The sequence below is a fragment of the Pteropus vampyrus genome, unplaced genomic scaffold, assembly GCF_000151845.1.
Source record: "Pteropus vampyrus isolate Shadow unplaced genomic scaffold, Pvam_2.0 Scaffold365, whole genome shotgun sequence".
NCBI classification, from domain to species: domain Eukaryota; kingdom Metazoa; phylum Chordata; class Mammalia; order Chiroptera; family Pteropodidae; genus Pteropus; species Pteropus vampyrus.
In genome coordinates this window covers 266,592-279,038 of record NW_011889146.1, presented here as the reverse complement: position 1 = coordinate 279,038, position 12,447 = coordinate 266,592, and the positions used below count along the sequence as shown (strand labels likewise).

The window sequence follows — 12,447 nt, the reverse complement described above, 5'->3', positions numbered from 1 at the left end:
TGGAATCCTGCTGAGTCCTGGCGCTTAGGAATTCATGAGCCTCGGTTTTCTACTATCCCTGTGGTCTAAGAAACAAGAATCATAGTCACTGTTATGGCTGGAAGTTAAATGAGACAATTTGAAGAATGTGAGGATTAAATATCTCAAGGGTTATAGTGTTCCCCAGAAACTTCTCTAGTGACTCCCTAGTCAAGATAATTATCAAAATCACCTGAGGCACTTATTAACAACAATACAGAGTTTCTGGATCCACTCTGTAACCATCAGAAGCTCCAAATGAGGGTTCTTGGAACCCTTATGTATAAAAGGTTTCCCAGATGAACCTGATGGTACATGACTGGTTTGGAAGCCACTGTTGTATAATGAACAAAAAACAGGTTTTACACAACCAACTAGCAAAAACTTGCACTTGACCTTTTAAAAACTAATAAGAAAGTCATTAATCAGTTTCCTCAGTCATTAATCAGAAAGTCTTGGTATAATTTTCAGAAGAAACAGACTTTAATAATTAATAGTCTCTAATTTTAGTGCAAAGCAAGAACTCCTGGGGGAGGAAAGAGTAGGGCTGAAGTGTTGCTTTCTTCTCCTGTTGAAATTTCCATCATGGCTCTTAACACTGATAGCAAGTCTGAGACCCAGATTAACAAAAGTAACCTTCTCTTGCCTCAGACAGGTAATGAAATAACAGGCTCCTTTAGCTACTTCTAAATGACTTTTGCTTTAAATCATTTCTGTATAAGACAGAACTACTTTGCAGTCTTCCAAACATTCTGCAAAATTTAGTGGGTGATCTCAGTCTCTGTAAATCTACTGGAAAGAGGAGTCAGGGTTGGGGCTCAAAATAAGGAAAGGAGACCAGTGGGGAGTTTTCTGTCAGCGGGGTTACAGAAGTTATAAATAAATTATTAAAAAAGGAGGCGGGTTATGAGGGAGTAGGAAAATCGGGACAATAATACATGGTTTGGTAGTAGAAGGCCAAGAAAAACCAATAATGATACTGACATGGTATGTGAAATGTGCTATGCTTTGCTAGAATGAAAGTAGGACACTGGGTTGAGGTCTGGCTGCAACTCACCCCTCTCTTCTCAGGGAGCGCCTTGTCTGTAGTGCCATTCTGGCGTTACAAGAGTTATGTTTCACATCTGTTCTTCTAGGTTGTGAACGTACTGAGCTCAGGGAATGTGTATATTCACCTTTAGATTCCTGGTCTTTAACAGGATTCCTGGCACATAGTCAGTTCTCAATAAATGTCGAATGAATGAGTGCAGCAGCTTCAGCCTTGAGGGCATTATCCATGGAATAGTCTTGCAGATAGATGTTCTGAGTTAATAAAAATGTTGAAAATGCCCATAATTTGTTCCTAAAGTAGGTCTGAGTCTTGAGTAGTTTCTAGAATAAAATTTTCAGAGATTACCCATAAGAGTGTATTAAGCTTTGTGTGGTTCTTATTTTTATGTTTTCTTTTTATTTATTTATTTATTTACTTACTTACTTATTTATTAACGCCTACACCTGGTCTTCCTAGGTGGTCTCCCATCCAAGTACTAACCAGGCTCGACTCTGCTTAGCTTCTGAGATCAGATGAGATCAGGAACGTTCAGGGTGGCATGGCATTAGACGATTCTTATTCTTTTTTAAGTAAAGCTGTATTTTTTATTAAGCGTTTAAGACACTATGCCATAGCCTCCCCATTGCAGCCATATTTCCTGAGTTTAGGCTTTGCCGATGATCTCACTACACTGCTTTACAAAATGTAGGGTAAAATGATGCATCCCATAGGTGTCTGTGACCGATTCTGTTAATAATTGTTTTCCTTTTCACGTTATAGAAGCCAAGAGCTGTTCCACACTCTGTAGGCTCTTGTACTGGACTCGAACAAAGAGAAAGCAAATATGGACAACATTAAAGACCGAAATGGCACAACTAGAATAATAACTTAAGCTCATTCGCCTACTGACACTTGAAAATTAAGGGACAACCACATAACTGGAGAGATAAAAAGAGTGGTGAAAAGAGCCAGAGAAAGAGCAGGCCTGCCCATAATAGGTTATATGCTTCACAATTGGTAGGTTTTCCTTTGTCACAGGTGTTGTCGGTTGGCACTGTATCAGTCAATTATGTATTGCTGCGTAATAAACCACTAGATTTCAGTGACAGACAACATTAAGGTATTGGTTTCACTCACATGTGGCTGGTATAGGCTGGGGTTGACTGGGTGGCTCTGAGTTGCCTGCTGTGCCTGCCTGTATTTCTCGTCTTCCTTGCATTGAATGCTATCAGGGGAAGCTTTGTTAACGACAATGGCAGAAGAACAAAAGGGCCCATACAATCAGGCAAGAACATTTTAAACTTCTGCTTATGAAATTTACTGACATCTCATTTGCCAAAGCAGATTACATGGCCAAATACAAACTTAAAGGGTGGTGAAGTATATTCTTTCCATGGAAGTGGAAAGTAAATATTTTTAAATGGCAATTGAATGTTCACTGGCAGAGTCCTAGTCTGATGCATTTCAAGAGTAATTGGAGATCATTTTGCTAAGGAGGTCAAGGGTAGGTGGTTCTTATATTATCAAGTTACAGATGTTTTTACAGATGTTTTTACTCTCATACGTTGCTGATAGGACAGTGTACTAATACAATCTTTCTACAGGATACATTAGCAAGTTCTTACCTGTTAACTTCTAAGAATTGTGAGTTGTGTAAAAAGATTTTTACATAAAGTCATCGATCTCACTTTTAAATTAGTGAAATACTAGAAACAACTACAGGGATTGGATGAATAAAGTATGGCACATCCAACTGATGGAATATCTGTGCCATATTATAGTGATGTTATAACAGACAATAGTGCCAACATAGTTATTTAATGAATACAATTACAAAACAATAGTTATAATATACTAATTTTGCTTTTAAATCATGTGGGTATAGGTATTCATATTAAGATTCTGTAGAGATCTAAAATCAAATATAATAATGTTTATTTTGGCTCGAGACATTTTCTTCAGAAATCCATTCTATACTTCCTCCTGAGCACTAGAGGACAAACAGATTATCCAGGGACTATATGTGCCTGAGTCTAGGAGAGGACATGTGACTTAGTTCTTGAAAACGATGTGAGTAGAGCTATTTGTACATAAATTCTTGCATAATGGTTCTTTCCTCTCTTCCTGATGGCTAGAGTAAACTGGTAAGCCACATTGAAGAAGAGAGAACTACTACACTAATTGAAATGTTCTCAGAATTCTTATATGAGAGGGAAATTAATTTTTATAATTTCTAATTCACAAAATTTTAGGATGGCTTTATTTTAGCAACTAGGATAAACTCTAAATAACACAGTGGTCTTACTAATGATTTTTATTCTCTTCTCCAAGGTGTTCTGCATTTTCCAAAATTTCCAGTAATGCATAATTAACACAAGAAATAACAAATATTCTTTTGTAAGAAGTAATGCATAATTAACACAAGAAATAACAAATATTCTTTTTTAAGCCTAGATATCTTATTCCAAGACTTCCTGAAAATAATTAATACAAATGTTTGAAGCAGACCCTGCCATTTCTGACATCTTCCTGATATTTTGAGGTCCTTTTTTAACCAAGAAAGTTTGGAAGTAGATATAGTGTTTGGGACTCAGGCCAAAATGGGTTTGAAATTTCTTCTGAGATTTGGATAAGTTATCAAAATCTCTCTGAGTCTCAGTTTTCCTCCACTGTATAACTTGCAAGATGACTGTGAGAATTCAGTGAATGTGTAAGAGAATAAAAACCATCCCAGGGCGAAGCACATCATTATGTATCCTCGATGAGATGTAAGTTTCCTTTATTTCATTTCCTTCATTTACAAAAATCTGATCACTTAGACCAAATACTTGGTATTGAGAAAAGTGTGAAACATACCATTTTGTCTTTTTAAGCTTGTGCTTTGATCTTTCATCCAAAATTTTATATTCCTTTGGAAAGGAGAATTATAGCATTACGTGACTAAATATGTCACTGAATTCCTCTTTCTTGTTCATTTTCCCATTAGGCTGCTGGCCAGTCAAGTTAGGGAGGGAACATGCTGACAGGATTTCAAGGTTAGCATAACATTCCTCCACCCTCTCTCTAGCTTATATTTAGCAAAATATAGTTGAGGCAGAGAATTGCATTGCTCTTGGCAGAAATTAGAGACTACTTTGTGTAAACACAATTAAAAAGTGAGTTGGAGGGGGAGATATAAACAGAAAAATCCACAGTCTGCAAAAGCACTGTATGGGAATTTCATTGCATATGTTTTCTGAAAAGACTAGAAATAACATGCATAGTCATGAAGCTCAAATTAAACTCATTAACTCCTATAGCCACTCATAACCTTTCCTTTATGTTATACCGCTCCCCTTTCATTAAATTAGAATATTAAATCTACTCTAAATCTTGTATTTCACATCCACGGGCAAAAATTAAAATATACACACACAGAGAATACTTTTTAGGAGGTGAACCTTTAATGAAATATTTAAAAACTTCAGCTCCTTGTCCCTGTTTTCCTCCTTCACTTTCAGGGTATCCTCTCTTTCTCTCTCTCCCTCTTCCTACCCCTCTCGCCACCGTTTTCCCTACCCCCACCCCCTTTCTCATTCCCTCTTTCTCCCTTCTTTCCTACTCAAATCTAGCCTTTCCATCATCCCTCTTGACCTCATCCCCTTCCAAATGCTAAGATTCTTTGTCCTTGTTTTCTTCTTAATATTTTTGTTTGTTTGTTTTGTATATCCCAGATTTTGAATATCCCAGATTTTGTATATCCCACATTTCTGATCTTGTAGAGGTAAATGTGATGAGGTTGTCAGAACAGATGTGTTCACCTACTGTTCTCTTACACTGCCACTTTGCATTTTAACAGTTACTTGTATGCATGTGAGCCTTAAAGAAACTCTCCAGGAATAGCTCTCACTGAAGAAACAAATTAAGGACCTAAATAGTAGGTGATTTTTAATGTATATATACTTGCTGATACCTTGCTTGTGACAATAATTATAATTCTGCATAGAATGTTTTCCTCTCAGGGAGTATTTGAGTTCTCGTGCCAGATAGAAGACACTGAAATCAGTATAATGAATGTTTGAAACTGTCCCTGCTATTTCATGGTTGTGAACTCGATTTGATTTACTGCACCGCTTGCAAAGCTGCATTTCTCTGGAGCAAATGGAGTAATCAAAGATGACATCTGGTAACCAGGTGCCAGGTCAGGATTTCACCAAGGTTCAAAGTAAAAAACTATAAAAGACATTCAATACACAGAGACACTCAATTGTTATTTCAAGGTGGGACAGCAAAAGGAAACCAGAAACTGGTCGATTATCAGAGGGAGGAGCAAGCATGGGAAGAGAGGGGATCCATGTGAATGTTGAAGACTTTGGCACCTCAGTAGGGTCTGCCTGGCATTTCAATGAGACTTTGTGTAGAATTCGATATTCTGTTCAAGTGCTGTCATTTGCAGAGTAGAGGTGGGGAAGAAACAGGTAAAAAAGGCTGCTCAAAAAAGAAAGCGAATCCTTGCAAAATGGATGGTAATGATAATCAATTATATATTTACTACTATGATGAGCTTACCGCAGGCTATACATCATTCTCAAGGTATTTCATACATTATCTCATTTAAATATAGGAAGAATAGCCTTCCCATCATAGAAAAGCAACGAGGGTTGAAAATTAGTGTTCTAGAGAATCCTGGGAGAAACAGGACCATGGGGTCTCAGCTAGGAATTATAGAAAAGCACTTTTAGCAACTAAAAGTAAACTCTTAGGTAAATACATATGTAAGTTGCAAACTACTGCACATTAACAGTATCTGAGGAGTACACAGGCATCATAACTCTCAATCGTCACAGGAAGTCTGGAATGGAGGCACCTTACAAGGAAACTGAGGTTTCAACAATTTCAGGAACTTTCCCAAGATAATAAAGCTAAAAAATGGCTGAGCTAGAATTTAAACCCAGAGCGATTTTCCCCCAGGCTATGCCTTTTCATCACTATTGTATGCCGTCTCTGGTCTTACCTTTTCTATTCTTATCTGAAGGTTTACTGCTGGAGATAATTCTCTTTCACCCTTGTTGACAAATTTGACCACGTTTCTAACTATTACTATAACTGAAATCACAGAATAAATATTCAATTATTTTCATCAGGACAGAACACCCTAAATTCTTCTCTTCCCAAGGCGCAATTTGACACCACTTTAAACTCAGAATAAGCACACAACACTCTTTTGCCATACTTATCCACACTTCAGAACAGATTGAACTCTCTTGATGCCAAAACTTAATGATAAATCGTGTAGCTCAGTTTAGTGTCATAATATCAGCTTGCATTTCTTTAGCACCTGTCATCCCCATGGATACCAAAGTAATTACAGCCATAGACCAATATGCATCTATATATAGGTGTCTCTTCACCACCTTGGGGACACCGTTTCTCAGTCTTGAGGAATTGTCTGACAGTTCTAAAGAAGACTGAAGACAACACAAAATATTCATTTAAATCATAATATTCCTTGTGCTGCATATCCACTACAAGCAGGATAAATTTGAAGCTAGAAACTATTACAACTATATGCAGAATTTTTAATGCTGTGGGTTTAAATGTACCTTTTACCATTCTATTCTTGAATCAAAAAAAACAAAACAAAACAAAACAAATTTTCTTTGGAAAGTCGTACTTTGCTAACAGCTTCTCTAATTCTATTTTTTATATTTAAAAATCAAACATCAATTTGCTTAATGAGAGTCAAGTTTCTATATTGTCCTGAGTGCCACATGTTTCTTTCGAATGACAATATTCTTCATCACAGACTGAAGAGAAAGAGTCTTCCCACTCATGACATGCATTAATTTTTTAATTACAAATAATTCAACACATATTAAGTACCAACAATTTTAGACATGCTTCTTGGTGGTGGAATGTAAGTAGAGATAAGAATATAAATGATGAGTAAGCCATGATACCTGCTCTAAAGAAATTCACAAGGTAGCAGAAACAAAGGAGAAACAAAGATAAACCACCTTTACACGTATTAGATGTGATATTGTTACAACATACAAAAAGTTTTGTGGAGCACAGAAGAGGAAGCAATGAATTCTCCCTGGGAGAACAGGGAATGTCCAACAGAGGAGATGGTATTAATATGTTCCGACAATATAGTGTTGAGAGAAGGTTCCCCATAAGTCTCTCATGTTTCTGCACATCTTGTGAGTAAGGCATTGCCCTTTTGTTCTGGACTTTTTTCAAGAATGTTTGTATAGCAAGATCGATAGAGCTAGTGTGTCTCCCTCCTGAGAATAGACAGATTTTCTCACTTCCAATTATAATAAAGATAATGTTTCCCTTGGCGCAAAGAACAAGCATGCTTACAGCCCATTATAAAAGAGGCATATTCCCTAAGCTTAGGGTTCTTTAGCTGTGCTATAACAACTAGGACCCTTCCCATCAGCCCCATAAGAACTTGGAGGCGGGAGGGAAGAAGAGGTGGTACAAATATGACACTCATGATCTTTTCTCCGCCAGAGTATTAAAGTTCTTTGTCTCTGACTCAAGAGTCTTGTGTTTTCTGACAGCATCCATGAAGTACTAACAGGCTAACTTACTAGATGTTAAGGTCAGTCTCAGACCCCTCACATTTCCTTACAGATAGCCTTTACTATAGGCTAGATTATTGTCCAAGCACTTTATACTTATTAACTCACTATCACAACAGTGCTATGATGTAGGTGCAGTAGTCTCTCCTTATCTGTAGTTTCACTTTTTGCAGTTTGTTACCAATGGTCAACCGCAGTCCAAAAAATTAAATAAAAAATTCAAGAAATAAATAATTCATAAGTTTTAAATTGCACATTATTTTGAGTAGCATGATGAATTCTCAAGCTGTCCCATTCCATCCCCTCTGGGGCATGAATCTTTCCTTTGTCCAGCATACTCACACCATCTACGTTATCTGCCCAGTAGTCACTTATTTGCCATTTGGGTTATCAGATCAGCTGTCGAGATATCACAGTGTTCATATTCAGGTAACCCAATTTTAATTAATAAGGGCCCCAAGGCACAAGAGTAGTTTAAACTTTGTCATAGGTATGCAGGTATAGGAAAAAATATAACGTGTAACAGACTTAGTACTACTCATGATTTCAGGCATCTACTGAGAGTCTTGGAACTTATCCCCATGGATAAGGGGGGAACTACTATACAATTATTATCATCATCTCGTATTACAGGTTAAGAGATTACATAAGACACTGAGAGATTACATAAGCATCAGAGGTATGATATAAATCTGTGCAATTTGAATTGAGAGTCTACGAACTTCACTAATACTCGACTTTGCCACCTCCATGGTTGAGAGCTCAGTGCCTTCCATTGCTGAAGAGCTGGAGGTTGTGTCATGGCTATCAGTTTGGCTCCTTCATAAAAAAGATTCTCTTCACATGAAATGCATGTAAAAATTATGGAAGAGCCTCTTGAGAGAGTAGAAACCAGCCCCCCCAATGTTCACACAGCCGTTGAAATGGGATGGAATTATCCAGGGAGAGTTCAAGTAGAGGGAGGGAGCCAATAATGTAAACTAACAGGTGTAGCCTATGAGTGTGAGAGAACCATAAGAATATGATGTTAGGAGAGCCAAGATACAAAAATGTTTCAAGGTTAAGTAGTTTGTGAAAAGCACGCTTTGCATTTGGCAACATAAAGGTTGCTGTAATAATGTTCATTAAGGTAGTTTTGATGGAATGATGAAGATAGAAGCTAGTTTAGAAAAGAGAAAGGAAAATTAGTTGTATAGGTAACTTTTACTAGAAATTTGGATTGAAGGGAGGTTAACTAGAGGGATATGAGGACATAGTAAGCTTTCATTTCATGTTTTTAATTTAGATGGAAAAGACCAGATCATACATGAATGGTGCCATGGAGATAGAAAGATTGATTATGTTCAAGAGGAAAGATAACCAAAGTAGAAAATTCTTGAAAAAGTAAGAAGAATATGATTTTTTTTAAAAGGATGGTGGTTGCTAAAAAGAGACTAATCCAGGCTCTCCAGCATATTCATGGAAATAATGGTATTAAAACTCTGGCCTTTATTTTTTTCCCCTTCAACTATCACTTTTTTTCAAATATCATTTGATACTGATGCTTTATCCCAGCATTCACCAAAAAGGCAAAGAAAAAGCAGCAGTAATGGTTTTTTGACAATTAGATTGCTCAAATTAGATTTCCCTAGTAAAATACAGTTTTTCAGAGAACACTCTTTGAAAATATAAATCTAATTAAGCGATGAGATGCAATAGATGCCAGGGGTCATTATAATTTAACATTGATATTTTTATTCTTATATTTTCATGGTTTAGTGATTGAGGTGAGCTGAGCCAAGAGTAGCTTTATAACAATATTCAGACTTCTATTGCCTGATACAATTTCTCAACACATCAATCCCCCGGAAAGCTGGAAACTCCAGTCATTTTGCATTATTTTCTCTAGTCATCCCTGCCTATTTATGACACCTCTGTTAGCTTGGTGCCTAATTTTCCCAGCTTCTGCCTCCAACTTCTACTTAAAATTAGGAGACCCCCCACCAGGAAATAGAAAATATGAAATATAGTACCCATCTCAGCCAGGACAGTCAATAAAGAATCAAGCATATCAATTTTTGTTTTATTTTTTATTTTTTTTGTCAAGAATATTTTCATTCAACAAACTTTTAATGAGTGTGAATTCTGGGCCACAAACTAAGCAAAGCCGCTTTCACTCTAGATTGCAAAGTTATGTTCTAATAAAAGCGCAAAAACAAAAAAACAAAACGAAGAATCTTACATAAGGGAGAATGAGCTCTGTTCATTTGTTCTGACAAATATGATGGAGTTTTAACTGCAAAAGTACTTACCAGCACACAGATAAACTTACTGTTGTACATCATGTAAAATTAATGAAATAATTATAGCGAAATCTCTCACTGAGACAGCTGGCAGCTTAATCCTTGACATTTTTGTAAAGAAAGACACCAGCAGGTAGGGATGAGTGTGGGTGTGTGTGCGTGTATGTGCATGAGTGCACACACGTACACAGGCGAGAACGTGCAAATGTGATACCAAATAGATTTTGTTCTGGCATCTAAAAACAGAAATTGCTGTTTATCTATATACTTACCTATATATAATCATTGAGGATTTTCAGTTCTATATATAGAGAGAGAGAGAGAGAGTTTAGGTAGCAGGTAGACTACAAATTAATATATTTGGTCTCCTCAAGAAGGTAGTAATTTCTCGATGGCAGGAACTCTATCTTTATTCTTGATGTATTATCCCTCTTATAACTGTCTCTTGGATAGTGTTCTATATACACTATCCACTCAGATGCAGCCACTGCTACTGCTGGAGTTGGAGCTGGGGTCTGGGATGGGGTAGAGGCAGAGATAGAAAGGTGGGAAGCCGTTGTTGACACGTAGACAAATAAGCAGTGCACCACAAAGAGTTAAAATGGGGGAGGACTAAGCGCATTTAGATTTGAGGGGTCTGAGAACAGAAAGATTAAGACTCTCTAGTTTATACAATTAAGGGATAATGTTTAGAGGTTGTCCAAAAAGACTTACAATATTAAACATGGCTTTTCAGATTTTTTTCTAAAGGTTCAGAAAGAAATTTGGAAGGTAATATAAACTCTGAAATACATTTTTAGACTAGTTATTGAATAGTGCTCTTTACAGTCTTTGCATTTGCTTAGTATGACTTTTCCCAGAGAAAATTATTAATCCACAAGAACTGACATAACTCTGGTAAATTAAAATTCTCCCAAAAGGAAGGGGGAAAATTACATACTTCATCATGCCAACACAAAGTTTTGTCCAGAGTTAAATAAAAATTCAATAAGATTGTAGTGTTCCTAGCATTTGGGACCAGATCTACATTATGTTATAAATATTGACTGTATGAATCCATGGCTTAGAGGTTGGTGGTGTCTGTGTTGCTAGAACAGCCATCAAAACCAGAATAATCGCATTGAAGTGGTCATCACTCAGGATAAAACCTTACATTTTAAAATTATCAAGTATTGAAAGAGAGGGAAAAAAACATGATGGGCACCTTATCTTACTATTTTAATAGCATCAGCTCCAATCATGGCATTTAGCAATATCATCTCTACTTCGTGGAAGTAGAGGCCATGCCTGTTTTCCATTACTGATTTCTACATACTACTTTGACTAGTAATTATTTTATTAATTCACATACTTCAAGGAGCGACAATTGACAGACACAAGTCACCTGGGTTTAAAATGAACCTTACCACATTACATCAGAGGTAATTTCTCTAGTCTGGAAAATGAGCAGGAATTAAACTCCAGGCTTTAACAAGGTGTTGGCCTCTCACCTAATTTAGTGGTTTTCCACGTTTTAAATTTGGAGGAGAAATATAGCAATCATAATTAAATATGCCTACTGTCCACGGTTATTTTCCAAAAGGTCTCTGAGAGAGCTCTCCAAAATTCTAGACCTCTTGGAGTTTATTTTTGGTGCAATATTTCAATTTTACTTTCTCGAAAAGAAAAAAAAAGACATTTTGTTTTAGTGATTTTGCTATTAAATTTAAGTCCATTTTTCAGAAGTCACAAAAATGTCAACAAATTAGTGTCTGTTCAAAATTTTTTTGACTAGTTCTAATGGAGTCAAAATTCCATAACACATACAGCAGTACATTGGCATTCTACAAGGAGGTCATTTATAAAATTGAAAGATGGAAAGTATCTAGGCATTGATCATTATACATCCCAGGAGGAACGATTTGCAAACAAGAGATATTACTTACTCTCACACAGAATAAGTAGATAACTTGTAGGCTGCCATCTGCTCACAATTATATCATAAATAATTAAATATTCAAGGAATCTTGGATTAAATAAAAATGCAAATGTATTTCGTGCTTTGCCAAGGAGGACATTAAGTTTCATCTTATATACAAACACCAGTCCATTGACAGTGCAGATTCAAATGTTGTGTTGAGAAAGATTCTGAGGTCACATGGAGGTTCAATGGGAAAAAATGCCTTCTGAAATAGTGGCATCCACAAGGAACACAGAAGGGTCATGTGTCAGGAAATTACTATCCCGGGATAGATCCTTGTGGAAGATTACAATGGCATATGTTAAGTGATTACAGGCCGTTTCTGTGCCAGCAAAGCAAAACCAAGAGAGACACTATTGATAATTTTTCTAATAAACAATACAATCAAGTGAAGGTTGATTATCAGTATCAGTACTGACTGTTAGACTAGTTCCAAATTAACCTAGGAATATACAAACTTCCAATGTACTGCTTAGCAAGTAATAGAGAAAGTAATAAATCACCATGTTTAGAATCTTTCGCTCTTGGGATTTATGTGATATTTGCTAGGTCCATCAGTTGTGTTTGGTCTAAAAATTAAATAAGTCT

General features: G+C 36.5%; 1 pseudogene; it reads right to left on the bottom strand.

Annotated features, from left to right (window-relative positions):
• Nucleotides 1-1,503: 1,503 nt before the first annotated feature.
• Nucleotides 1,504-1,619, bottom strand: LOC111731355 (annotated as a pseudogene).
• Between the last annotated feature and the right edge of the window lie 10,828 nt (nt 1,620-12,447).